Raw genomic sequence first — 15,086 nt, forward strand, 5'->3', positions numbered from 1 at the left:
AGTCCCATTTAAATTAGGTGCGCTCCCGCGCCGGACGTACTGCGCATGCTCCGTCGGGTAAATTACCCGACGTGCATTGCGCTAACTGACGTCGCTCCGACGTCATTTGCTTAGACGTTAACGTAAATGGCGTCCAGCGCCATTCACGGACGTCTTACGCAAACGACATAGAATTTAAAATTCGACGCGGGAACGACGGCCATACTTAACATGGCTTAAGACAACTAGGGCTTAGCCCTAGTTTTACGCGGCGGAACTCGACGTAAACGACATAGATTTAGAGCGACGGGCCCGTCGGAGCGTTTGTGGATCGCCGTAACTGGTCATTTGCATATTCTACGCCGGCCGCAATGGCCTCGCCACCTAGCGGCCGGCCTAGAATTGCATCCTTAAGATCCAACAGTGTAATTCAATTACACATGTCGGATCTTCGTCCTAACTATGGGAAACTGAGTCTGTGGATCAGTTCCATAGTTAGGACCAGGGATACGACGGAGTAACAGCAGTTACTCCGCCGTATCTCTTTTGAGGATCTGGCCCATAGTGTCTACAAAATAGGGAATCGATTTATGGCATTTTTATTATAATTTTTTTTTTTTTTACTAGTAATGGAGGCGATCTATTATTCACAATTATACAGTGGTCAGAGCTAAAAATAGCCACTTATTACTGTATAAATGTTACTGGCAGGGAAGGAGTTAAACACTAGGGAGCGATCAAGGGTTAAGTGTGTTCACCGCAATCGCAGGCCGATGGTAATCATCGAGTTTGAGGGACCTGCGGGCACAGAAATTTTAAAGGGACGTGCCTGCCCACGCCATTCTGCCAAACTAAATCGGCATGTGGTGGTCAGCATGTGGTTAAAGACATACTACTGCTTAGCTGGCACCCATTCAGATGCAGCTTGAACATCATTGTTTGTAAAGTCAGTATATGTGCTTTGAAGCCTGTGAATGTGTGTCCATGTCAGTTGTGGGCCAATAGTAAAAACCCTTCAGATTTAATTATGTTGTCCTTACATTTTATTGCCACTTTTTTCCAAACTTAGTTGAAGTGTTTGTAACCCTAAAAAAAAATAGATCCTGTTCCTTTAAAGCATTTTATACAGCACAGTGCTTGTGCTGTGTCATTTGGTCCCCTGTATCACCTAAAATACTTGGCTGATCCTGCCAGTTTCCATCCCTGCCGGGAGACCACAGTGATTATTGCTAGTGGCTATAATAGCCGCTAGCAATAATTGCATGTCAAATCCGACAGGTTGGTTGTACCCAAGTTGATTGATCGATCAAATTTGAATATTTAGCCTGCCCATATATATATAGTTGAAATCTTGGAGGGTCCCTGTTGAAGCAGCCGAGATTGAATCCATCTATGGCCGACTTAACTTTCTGGGCTTTACTATCTTTACATCTAAATATGTTCCTGAGAAAATTACTGTTTGCACATGTTGGATACTGTGCCTAATTTGATCAACTTTGTATTGATAAAGACTGTGTGTATGCTCCACCAGGCTTTTGCTGTCGGAATTTCTGCCAACAAAAGATTGAGAGATGGTTCTCAAATTCTCAGACGGAAAAAATTCCTATTGGAAAATCCGATCGTCTCTAGCAATTCCGATATGCGCATTGAACTCTCGGCTCGTCGTAGTGTTGTACGTCACCGCCTGCTTGATGGTCAAAAGTTCAGAGGACTTACCTCCGTCCTAGGCTGGCTGCTGCGCTGTACGTCATGTCCTCTTCTGTGACGAGCCCTTCTCCTTCTCCCACGATGCTTTCTGGGACCTGTGTGTCCCCCAGAAGACGAGCTGGCCATTCACAAAGCACTGTGCAACTCATGCATGTGCAGTAGGAAACCGGCTGTGAAGCCTGAAGGCTCCACTGCCAGTTTCCCTTAGTTGGAATGGTGGTGCCTGCACCCCAGCCAGTGGATAAATCGGCCTTGAGGGGCCTACATTATGGGATCCCTGGACAGGTAAGTGACCTTATTAAAGGTCAGCAGCTACAGTAATGGCAGCTGCTGACTTTTAAGAAAAGAATATTTGCGGCTGGAACTCCGCTTTAATAAATTCAATGGAGTAACGAACTACAGGATATTTCCTAATAAGAGATAGCGCTAATATTAACTAGTGCTAAGTGAATACAGTAAATGTGATAGTATTAATCAAAAAACAGTGAATAATGTTACTAGGAAACAACAACACTTATGAAAAAATACACTCTATCTAATGAGATATTAAAGTGAGTTCATAATGGGTTAATTGGAATAAACCCATATGCAGCCCTGTAGATGATCAGCTGGCGTCTCCTCCTCACTGCTTCTCATTAGACAGAAAACGACCTTCCCAAAGATCCAGTCAGAAATACTCCAATATGTAGGAAAGAGAAAAAAGAGAGGACAAGCCTCATAGTACAATATTGTATGGCAAGGACGGTGGACAAGGGACTACACCGACGGTGTATGAACTCACAAATCCGCCGATTAACACAGGCTCCGAATCAAGTTGCCGCTCAGTGTGATGGTCTCCTCACTAGGATCGTAATCCCGTCACATAGGCTCCTCCCCCACGCGTTACGTCACTCGGCACGTGACTAAGTCACTGTTTTTTGATTAATACTATCACATTTACTGTATTCACTTAGCACTAGTTAATATTAGCGCTATCTCCTATTCATCTCATATCATTTTGGTTTTGTTCACCTATTGGATACGCAGCTTTTATTATTTGACATTTTTTGCTGGGTTTTTCTTACTTTGGTTTTTTATATGGTAGCGCAGTAGTACCACTCCTTTTACATATTTCCTAATAAGCTCTCACAATTCTGTTTCCACCGAAATCAATTTGCATACATTTTCTTGCAATAATTTTAAAAGACAGAGGACACTCTATGGTGAAAGCTCTTCGCACGTATGAGAAAAACATAGTCCATTCTTCCCACCCCCAATCAACAGTGATAGCCTCTTGTTATCCTCATCTTGACTAACCACCTCCTGCATATCCTTTCTGCCTCCCTACTGATGCATTTATCAGTTGCAGTTATTGTTGTTTCAGTGGACTGTCTCCAATGGTGATCCATGTCCTCCCCATTATGAGTAACTAGACATTATATTCTATACATATGATTAATTCCCCCTGTGCTGGAAAGAGCAATGTTAAATTATCCTTTTTATAAATCACTCACATTTGGTGGAAAAATCTCAATCTTTACTAAATAAATGTCTTTAAGGCATGTAAATGTTGAAACATTAAATGCTCTTGTGCAAAACAACTAGCAACTGACATTTAAGTTGAAATTATACATTGATATAATTTTAGAAGTCTTTATATACATTTTCAAACATTCTCTACAGCTATGCCATCAGCAGCCTACCAATGAAACATTCTACAAATGAACACTTTGACGTTAAGAAAAATACATATCTGTTTTTTATTTATTTATTTTTGTGACTGTGATGCTGAGATGTTGACAATGTATCAATATTAATCTTAGGTGTCTATATGAGCAAATCCCTGTGTCATAAGTTCCAATCATTTTTATTTTCAGCTGTCACAGGGGAAGAGAATAATTAATACAACATCAACAGCTGTCTAACAGGGTTATTCCAGCAAAGGCACAAGCAATGCATTTTATATTGAACCTTTGACTGATAAAAAAAAAAATGATATATTTTCTTTTGCTACCTAAATATTAAAATGTTCTAGACATTTATTTTTAATTCTGTTTCTGGTTTTAAAGTTCCCTTTATAAAAAAGCAACTTAAATCCAATTTTGCAACATGCTACCTGGAATGATTGGAATTTAAATATTCTCAGATCAGAAGCTCCGACCTTAGCATGGCCCTTTGATAGAAAATATATTTAACCACTTCAATACCGTATACTTTTACCCCCTTTATGCGCAGGCCAATTTTCAGCTTTCAGCACTGTCACACTTTGAAAGACAATTGCGCGGTTATACAAGACTGTACACAAATGAATGTTTGTGCGTTTTTTTCACACCAATAAAGTTTTCTTTTGGTGGTATTTAAGCACCTTTGGGTTTTTATTTTTTGCTAAATAAACACAAAAAGACAAACAATTTAAAAGAAAAAGTGTTTTTCTTTGTTTCTGTTATACAATTTTGCAAATAAATAATCTTTCTTCATAAATTTAGGCCAAAATGCATACTGCTAATTTTTTTGGGTGAAAATAACCCACATCAGTGTATATTATTACTCTGTAAGTTGTGGGGAGCTCAAATATAGCCGCCCGCACGGATGCACGCTGGCTGTCACCAACATCACGCTAACGCTGCCCAGACAAGGAGGGACTCCGACGCAGGCAGAAAACCGCCCACAGATGGCGTTAACCCCCTAGCTGGCCAGGATTGGAGAACACACGCCCAGCGTCACGACGCCAGGGCATGATGTCACACGCTGGACGGGATGCGTGGTGCCGATGCACCGTGTGCGCCAACCCCATCACTGCACATCCGACAGCGGGCGGCTATATTTGAGCTTCCCACAACACAGTTCAGCTGCCACATCCTGGAGATGCCTTCCTCCCCTGGTTGGGATTCAAGGACGCCATATAAGGTTTTTATGCCCATTACATTCCTATCTGGGCCTGTCTTCCCTGATTTGGATTTTACATAATCTGATATATTGTCCATATATTTATTTATCCATATATTTATTTGTAGAACTTACCTCTGGCCATCACCATTGGTTTTCTTGCATACTCCAACATGAACACCAACACCCTGTTTCCTGTGTCTGTGGGGAGATCATGTAGCGCGTCCAGCCGGTTTGTGCCTGTATGTCACCTCAGTTCCCATGATGGACTAAACTATTGGCCGTGGTTCCATACCTACCTTTCCTGTCACACTGTTCCCATGTAAGTACTTTAGATGGGCTTCACTGCCTCATCACTTATTATTTTTTCTAAACCATCAACCACTTTTAGTAATTATATTTTACCATACATTTTTTAGATATCCCAAAGCATCAGCCCCTGATGAGTGTCTTATTTACACAAAACGCGTCGGGCAAATGGGACGCAGACATAACAACCATCCAATCTGCCAACATTGAACTTTTTGGTTTTACTGGTTCTTAATAACACAATATTATGTTACTATATTCTTTTTTGTTTTTGCTGCCTACACAATATCTGTACATATGGAAACTCACTTTTAATGTATCTATCCATTAACATTGACCACCACGTGGCGCTGAGCTATACACTGTTGTACCTCCAATGCCTGTATTGCATGGGCACATAATATATGTGTGTATGAATATGTGGAAATGATATGTACTATCATGTTGTTTTCCTCTAGGTGACTATTGTATTTTGTGATGTGTCATACATTTTTTTGATTAATAAATATGTACATTTCTTTCCAACCTACCTACACCATGTCTGCAGCCTCATTCAAAGTCCCAAACTCCTTTATTATTACTTTTGAAATAGGGATGGAGGTGCACTACATATGCGCCTCATTCAAAGTCCCGCCTTTCCCCCTTGTACTGCTAAAGTACATTTAAGGCATCTCTGCCTAAGTTTACTTGTTATAGTTGCATCAAACACAAAGAAAATGAGTTTTGGGTCAGCTTAGATCTACAGGCTTTTCTAGCACAACACGCATGCATACTGTTGCACAAATCTACCACTACCACCAGTTTATCCTATAAAAATAACTACACATAATTCTGCCTTGGACTAAATGGGCCTTTTTTTTCACTATTCTGTATAATATATATATATATATATATATATATATATATATATATATATATATATATATATATATATATATATATATATATATATATATATATATAAAATCAGTCACATATATGTTGATGTTGGAGCAGTGGAATATGCTTCTGCTGGTGAAAAAATTTTGCTTTCACCAAGTAATATTCCTCTCAATCAGGTGTGCTATCATTATAGTCCAGCCTGAGAATACCCACGATTTTCCAAGTAAAAGAGAAAAGGAAAAAGCAGAAAACAGCATAATTAATGAGTTAAATCAATTTGAAATAAGAAAGAAGAGGTGATTGAATTATCAGCAAGGCAAAACGACCTTGCTATAACCTAGGTAAAAATTCTGTCAGTACAGAAAATTGCACAAACATGATTTGTTTGCATTGCTGTCCTTTTTCTACAGATCATTAGATGGACTCATCTAAGTGCCATCACATCATGGGGCTAAATAGAAGGTTATAGCGTTTTATAAGTCTCAAAAAAAAAAGGAAAAACACTGTGCTAGATAAAAAGTAATGTAAACCAAAGAAACACCGAAATGACAGTGGAAAGTAAAGCTGCTAGTTAGTACCATGAATTAGATACAACAATTCAGAAACAAGGATAATAAAAGGTACAGCGCTAAATGAAAAATATAATCATGGGATAATGAACCTTACGGTAAAAAATTATCAAATTAGTGCTTAAATGGTCACTAAAGGAAAACATTTATTTAGCTGAAATGACTGTTTACAGGGTATAGAAACATAATAGTTAACTGATTCCTTTTAAAAATGATTAAAAATAGATAAAAAAAAACAATCATATAATGTGCCTGCAGTTTAGTTTCGTTTTTGCTGTTGTTTGCTGGTTCTCTGATGTACATAGAGTCAATAGAGGGCAGTAAGCCAATAGAGGGCAGTGATACTTTGTCTAAAACTCCTCAGCACCAATCCAGTTTCGTTTTACACACAGTAATCACACCTCCTAATTAGTCACCACAGTGAGAAATCTCCCAGTACTGTGGTGATCAGGAAACAGACAACCAGGAAGTGTCCAGAACAGAGAGGATTTACAGCAACATCAAAGCAAAAACGAACAATGAGGACATGAAACCAGGACTGCAGTAAGGTAAAGGAAGCTATTTAGTAAACAAAAAATTCCTTTAGTGACCCTTTAAGTGACCCTTTAAGCTTTACTGAGGTTGGGAAGTTGCTATAGACCTAGATGCAGATATTCAAGCCTGGAGGAAACGATACTGTATATTATCAGGCTAAAACTGTGAAGGACAATTCCTGAGAGGCAATAGTGTTTGTGGCAAACATGGTGCATATTTGCTGCTAGTCTTCCTCAGACCTAGCTATGTTCAGATCCTTTTCCCACTTTAAAACATAGGCATGAATTGAAGGAGTGGGTAGTAGATTGAGATGTGAGCAGATTTTAAAAAGATATTAAAAATAAGTAGGAATTAGGGCACATGCACAGCTCTCGATCATGGCGGACGTGTTCTGAGTGAGCACTGAGCTCCGTCCGTTCTCCGAGAGCTCCGTACAGCAATGATAGACAGCAAAAGCATCGAGGGTAAGCCTGATAAAACTCCTCTGGAACCTCATGGGAAAGGTTGGCGAGCAGCAGCACTGCTACAATCCACTGTTTGGGCCAGGCCAGGGATCTGACATGGACCGTTATGTTACTAGGCCGCAATCCTCGGCCTCGTGTTCCCCCGCTGATCCCTTCGCTACGATGGATCCTTTACTGGGGACGGATGAAGCTGGGAACCCCCCTCCCCTTGTGGCACCGATCTCAGGCCCCATACCCTCCTCTATACCAGTAGTCCTCACTCTGGACATCCTAGGTGCCAAACTGGATGCCAAACTGCAGCTCCTGCTTCAGCATATCACCCAATCCATCTCGGTTGAGGTGAGCATGATTTCTGCAGAACTGAGGGGGGAAATCACCCAAATTGGGGAACGCACAGACACGCTAGAGCATAAATTTGATGAAATGGTGAGCTATGTGCATGCCATTGAAGAGGAGAACTCCAGCCTTAAACACTCAGTCTCTCAGCTACAGCTACAGCAGGAGGACTTGGAGAACAGGGAAAGATGAAAAAATCTACGTGGCATCCCTGAAAAGGTGGGAGACTGCGATTTACGCCCCTATCTCCTGGGGCTCTTTAACACTCTGGTCTACTCGGTGGTGGATGTGGACTGGTGCATTGACAGGGCTCAAAGTTCTCTATGTCCAAAACCTCCGGCTGGAGCTAGGCCCAGAGACATAATTGTGAGGATTCACTTTTATGATAGCAGGGAAGCCCTGATCTTGGCCACACGCAATAAATCCCAGATCACGTACCAGGGGGCCAAGCTGCAGATTTTTAGTGATCTCTCCCCCATCACATTGGCAAAATGGAGAAACTTGAGACCAATAACAGCACACCTGCAACTTCATCGGGTCCAGTATTATTGGGGATTTCCCTTTCGTCTCATCGTATCCAGGGATGGTGTTCAACACAGCCTTTGAGATCTTCAGGAAGGGGAAGCTTTTGTGAAAAGTCTAAACATCCCTTCATTGCCTGAAGAAGAGTTTCTACACCCCCCCCCCGGGCAGGTTCACTTATTTCCTACTACCAGCCATGTCTGCACCCCTGTGGGGGGTTAATCAAGGAAGCAGGTTTCTACACCTCAACGCTCATGATTCTCCAAGCAACCTCTTGATCTACCTGGATAGATCTTTTGGCTCACTTTTGTCCCCCATTTTTCCCTGTAGTTTTACAGGGAATACCGTGCTGTGTGCTGGACTTCAGGTAGTATGAGTAACCCTGATAAGTTGTTTTAGGCCTCGTACACACGATAGGTTAACCAGAGGACAACAGTCTGAAGGACCGTTGTCTTAGGTTAACCTAAGAAGCTGACTGATTGTCCGTTGTGCATACACACCATCAGTTAAAAAAATGATCGTGTCAGAACGCAGTGACGTAAAACACAACGACGTGCTGAAAAAAACGAAGTTCAATGCCTCCAAGCATGCGTCGACTTGATTCTGAGCGAGTTTTTAACCGATGCTTTTGCATACTAACGATCGGTTTTGACCTATCGGTTACCAGTCCATAGGTTACATTTTAAAGCAAGTTCTCATTTTTTTAACCTAAGGTTAAATTACCTATGGGGCCTACACACGATCGGTTTGGACTGATAAAAACGGTCCTTCAGACCGTTTTTCTCTGGTTAACCTATCGTGTGTACGAGGCAATAGGGATACTACTTTCCCATACCGTGGATTATTGAAGTTAAAGCTACTGTTACTGTAACAGCCAATGTTAAGTATGGCCGTCGTTCCCGCGTCGAAATTTGAAAATTCACGTTGTTTGCATAAGTCGTCCGTGAATGGAGCTGGACGCCATTTACGTTAATGTCGAAACCAATGACGTCCTTGCGATGTCATTTAGCGCAATGCACGTCGGGTAATTTTACGGACGGAGCATGCGCAGTACGTTCGGCGCGGGAACGTGCCTAATTTAAATGGTGCCCGCCCCATTTTGTATTAGGCGGGCCTGCGCCGAGCGGATTTACGTTACACCGCCGCAAGTTTACAGGTAAGTGCTTTGTGAATCAGGCACTTACGCTGTAAACCTGCGGCGGTGTAACGTAAATGGGATACGTTACGCCGCCGCAGCGTAACGTATTTGTACCTGAATCTGGCCCAATATTTTTTACTTTTTGCCATAATAAATATCCCCCAAAAATATATAAAAAACAAAATTGTTTTCCTCAGTTTAGGCCGATACATATTCTTCTACATATTTTTCGTAAAAAAAAGATAGCAATAAGCGTTTATTGATTGGTTTGCGCAAAAGTTATAGAGTTTACAAAATAGGGGGTAGTTTTATGGCATTTTTATTAATATTTTTTTTACTAGTAATTGCGGCGATCAGTGATTTTTTTTCGGTACTGCAACATTATGGCGGAAACTTCGGACACTTTTGACACATTTTTGGGACCATTGGCATTTTTATAGCGATCAGTGCTATAAAAATGCATTGATTACTATAAAAATGCCACTGGCAGGGAAAGGGTTAACACTAGGGGCGGGGAAGGGGTTAAGTATGTTCCCTGATTGTGACTCACTAAGGGGAAATTACTTTTTGCTGTTCATACATTGTATGAACAGATGGTCAGGCATTTCTCCCCTGACAGTACCGGGAGCTGTGTGTTTACACACAGCTCCTGGTTCTCGCTCTGTAACGAGCGATCACAGGTGCCCGGCGGCGATCGCGCCCGCCGGGCACGCGCGTGGGAGTCAGGAGCGTGCGCTCCCCTATTGGCTGCTCGGCAAGATGACGTATAGCTACATGCTCTCGCCCAGCAGAGCCGACCTGCCGCCGTATAACTGCGGCGGCTGGTCGTTAAGCATCATTAACCACTTAAGGTCCATGCCTATTTTTCAGACTTGGTGTTTACAAGTTAAAATCCTTTTTTTTTGCTAGAAAATTACTTAGAACCCCCAAACATATTTGTATATATATATATATATATATATATATATATATATATATATATATATATATATATATATATATATATATATATATACACATACATACAGACACCCAAAATAATAAAACAGTGGTCGTTGCAAGTTAATTTTTTTATTATTTAATTAAAATGTTTACACCTTTTAAAAAAATATTTTTGAATCACGTTTATTCCTATTACAAGAAATGTAAATATCCCTTGTAATAGAAAAAACATTTACAAAAATAATAAATGCACATTTTACCTGCAAAAATATCTGCATTTTTTTTTTATTCTTTTTTACAAAAGTTGAACTTACTCTTAGGCCGCGTACACACGATCGGTCAAAACCGATAAAAACGGACTGAAGGACCTTTTCATTGGTTCAAACCGATCGTGTGTGGGCCCCATCGGTCACTTAACCTTCGGTCAAAAAAAATTAGAACTTGCTTTAAAATTTAACCGATGGACGCCTAACCGATAGGTCAAAACCGATCGTTAGTACGCACGACCATGCTCAGAATCAAGTCGACGCATGCTTGGAAGCATTGAACTTTGTTTTTTTCAGCACGTTGTTGTGTTTTACGTCACCGCCTTATGACACAATTGGTTATTTAACCTATGGTTTGTAGGCACATCAGACCATCAGTCAGCTTCATCGGTTAACCGATGACAAAGGTCCTTTGGACCGTTGTCATCGGATGGACTGATCGTGTGTACGCGGCTTAAGTTTATGCCATCCATTTCAAGGGAGTTATGAGTAAGTGGTGGTTCCCCAGCAAGTAAAACCAAAGAGCCTCTAAGGCTCACTTAAGGGTCAAACAATTAAGCTCCACAATATTGCAATTCTTATCTGCAGGGTCAGTGTTTGACTCAAATAGATCATTGGGTGTTCTTCTTCACCTATCACTTTGTTGAAGTCTAGGCTACCAGCATTGGTTGTCTACATAGAGCCTGCTTCAGACTCTGAAAAGGTTCCTAAAGCAGAGTTCTGATAAAGTCGCTCCTCCCCCCCTTCCCTTTGCGGCGCTGGCATTGTCACTGTGGGTGCCACGCTGTGCACAGTGACTGGAAGGGCAGTCATCTGGGACCTGTGACATGTCCCAGATGATTTCTGAGAGGGAGGGCAAGAGGTGAACTTCCACTTCCTCTTGGGGCCCGCAGCGCTGGAAGGGAGTTGGAGCCCTCTAAAAAGAGGGTTTCTGCACCCCCCCAAAAAAATGACATGTCAAATGTGGCATGTCAGGGGGTCACCTTTCCTTAAATCAGAAGTTTCATTATTGGGAGGAACTCCGCTTTAAGTCTTGGGCTTTCACTTAATTGCTACAGAGGAGTTCTGTTCTTGCCCTTGGTCAGTTAAGGGTTTTACCATCATGGTAAAATTTAGATTAACCCAAACCATGCCCAAGATGGTTCGCACTTGTTTCTTTTATACAAACAAACACTGCAACAAAAAGCAAATGGAAGGGCGCAAATGCCTAGTGCATTACCACAAGATGTATTAATAGAAAGAAAAGCCAAGTCAATACTCATAAAAGAGGAAATAATTATGTGTTGCACCACCGCGTCAGTAAGCTGACACATTTTGGGGCTATTCTTCTTGACCCTTCTTTAGAGCTATAATCACACTGGATCATGATTTTGATATGATACAAAGCATGACTTTTTCCTCTTTTGAGAGTACTGATGTCACAATCAGGTGTGGGGCTTGAAGGCCAATTCCAATAGCAGCAGAGCAGATGTTCACACAGGTCACCCTGGCTGATGACACAGGCTCACCTGAGGTGCAGAGTCTAAGTGCTAACAGGTGTTCACCAGAGCTCCTGATGGTGGAGATGGATTTTGCTGCATGCAAGCACCAGGTCGCGGTCCTCAGGATCGCCCCACCAGGAGGTGAGCAAGCTGGGGTCCAGTAGTGGATAAGCAGGTAAGGATCAAACAGAAGCGTGGTCAGTAAACAAGCCAAGGGATCAATCACGAGTGGCTTCAGGCTAGGATCAAGCGTAGTCAAAGAACAGGCCGAGGGTCAAACACAGGTGGTTTCAGATTGGGATCAGGCAGTAGAGTAGTCCAGGGACAGGCCGATGGTCAAATACGGGTGGTTGCAGATTGGGATCAGGCAGTAGAGTAGTCCAGGAACAGGCCGAGGGTCAAACACGGGTGGTTGCAGGTACAAATGGCAGCAGAGCAGACAAATCACAAGGCACTGGCTGGGAAGGCACAATAACCTGGCAAGGAGGAATTGCTGAGACAAGGCTTTTATAGGAAGTCTGTGGGAGGAGCAGAGAGTTCAAGGTTCAGCTGCAATCAAGACAAAAAGCAGAGTAGTCTAATGGATCATATAGGTTTATCCAGCAGATCAGGCAGGGAACTGTCCAGCATCCCAGATAGCTCAGGGGGAAAAGACAATGCCAGACACAGAAGAAGTCCCAGGTTCAAACCCGGGTCCTGACAACTGGCTTGGCTTGTTATTCTTTCTATGAATACATTTTTTTGGTAATGCACAAAGCATTTGCATCCGCCTGTGTTTTTCAATTTTTTTTACAGTTTTCTCACTTGTCTACTAGTGGCAGGAATGGGCCTGCCCAATGGAGTATCCTAGGTACCAGGCCTCTTTCAACCCTATGGCACATTTCTGGGTTTGGTGTTAACCCCTTTTTTTCTAATGGAATTTAGGACAGATTCTCCTCGCATGCAAGGCCTTTTCAAATACCACCAGATCCTGCTTACGGACTATGGTGCCATTTGAGGTCAGTCAGGTAGTAGAACTTCCTTGGCAGGACAGGAAGTATTGATGGTATCAGAAACAGGTGTTTTCTCAGGGGTAGCGAAAGGGGTCTCTGGAGCAGAAGGTGGTTCTTTGGCAGGACAAGGTGATGTTACTGCATTTACCACTGTGGAGCGTGGCATGACTACTGGGACTGGTCTGTTGTCGGGAGGTTGCATAGTTGCCTCTAGGCCAGATGGTAGGGGTTTCACAGGGGTATTGGTTGCGGGTTCAAGAGGGGCACTGGCATTGTTGACCACCGTAGTCTGGGAACCCAGTTGTGTCATTGAACATGGAAGCAACCTTGGCAGTTCACAGGCCGAACAGCAGGGATAGCAGTATGAGTCAAAATAGTACACACTTGAATAACCTTTGGCCGAGAGAGATTAAGTGCCCTCTTTCTCCACAATAAAAACAAAAGCCACAGCCTCTCCTTCGCTCTCTTTCAGTTTTAGACAGCGTGGTCTGGATGACCCCGATATCCATAGGTTCCACATCTTCCAGGGTAGGTGTGTGTATATCCACAGGAATGCCAAGGCTTTGTGGTGTTAAGGCTTCATGGCTTGGCACGTACTGGGATGGCTCAAAGTCGTATCTGTACAGGGTATTCCTGTCCCTGGGTCCCCATAGGCCACATGAACTAGGAGCAGACTTGGGAACCCTGGTTTTCTTGGAAACTGTACAGTGAGAGTCCAGGGCTAACATAAATGCTTCCCAGCTGTCCAAGACTGGACTCCTTTCCTGTAATACCTGATGAGCCCAGTGAGCAGGTTGATAGTAGCACAAACCTTTATATAATCGGTGGCATAGGTCCTAGGTATAAGAGCAAACAACAGCTCGCAATCCATCTTGAAGCACAAGAATGATGCACGGCTACCATCAAACCTCTCTGGCATCACCACAAATGGCTCATTCTTGCTGCAGGTCCAAGATTTGCTGTCTGAAAGGAGCCAGAGCATCTGCTATAGCGGCCTTCATGTTTAATGCCAGGTTATTCTGTCACAATCAGGCGTCGGGCTTGAAGGCCAATAGCAAGGGGTCCAGTAGTGGATAAGCAGGTAAGGATCAAACAGAAGCGTGGTCAGTAAACAAGCCAAGGGATCAATCACGAGTGGCTGCAGGCTGGGATCAAGCAGAAGAGTAGTCAAAGAACAGACCGGGAGTCAAACACAGGTGGTTGCAGATTTGGATCAGGCAGTAGAGTAGTCCAGGAACAGGCCGATGGTCAAACACGGGTGGTTGCAGATTGGGATCAGGCAGTAGAGTAGTCCAGTGACAGGCCGAGGTTCAAACACGGGTGGTTGCAGGTACAAATGGCAGCAGAGCAAACAAATCGCAAGGCACTGGCTGGGAAGGCACTATAACCTGGCAAAGAGGAAGTGCTGAGACAAGGCTTTTATAGGAAGTCTGTGGGAGGGGCAAAGAGTTCAAGGTTCAGCTGCAATCAAGACAAAAAGCAGAGTAGTCTAATGGATCATATAGGTTTATCCAGCAGATCAGGCAGGGAACTGTCCAGCATCCCAGATAGCTCAGGGGGAAAAGACAATGCCAGACACAGAAGAAGTCCCAGGTTCAAACCCGGGTCCTGACAACTGGCTTGGCTTGTCATTCTTTCTATGAATACATTTTTTGGTAATGCACAAAGCATTTGCATCCGCCTGTGTTTTTCTATTTTTTTTACAGTTTTCTCACTTGTCTACTAGTGGCAGGAATGGGCCTGCCCAATGGAGTATCCTAGGTACCAGGCCTCTTTCAACCCTATGGCACATTTCTGGGTTTGGTGTTAACCCCTTTTTTTCTAATGGAATTTAGGACAGCCTGCATTTTAGGTAGTTGACTTTCCTAGTCTGTGCTCCAAATAACCACATCATCTAGATAGGCTACTGTAAAGCTGTGATATGGGCTGAGATTTTCATCCATCATCCGCTGGAACATAGTGGGAGCCTCATTCAGCCCAACGGGCATCCAGACATACTGTCACAAATTCTCTGTGGTCGCAAAGGCTGTCTTTTCTTTTGCTTTGTCTGTCAGGGGGACCTACCAATATCCTCTAGTGAGATCAAGGCTGGTAATATAC

This window comes from Rana temporaria, chromosome 5 (genome assembly GCF_905171775.1).
Source record: "Rana temporaria chromosome 5, aRanTem1.1, whole genome shotgun sequence".
Taxonomy (NCBI): domain Eukaryota; kingdom Metazoa; phylum Chordata; class Amphibia; order Anura; family Ranidae; genus Rana; species Rana temporaria.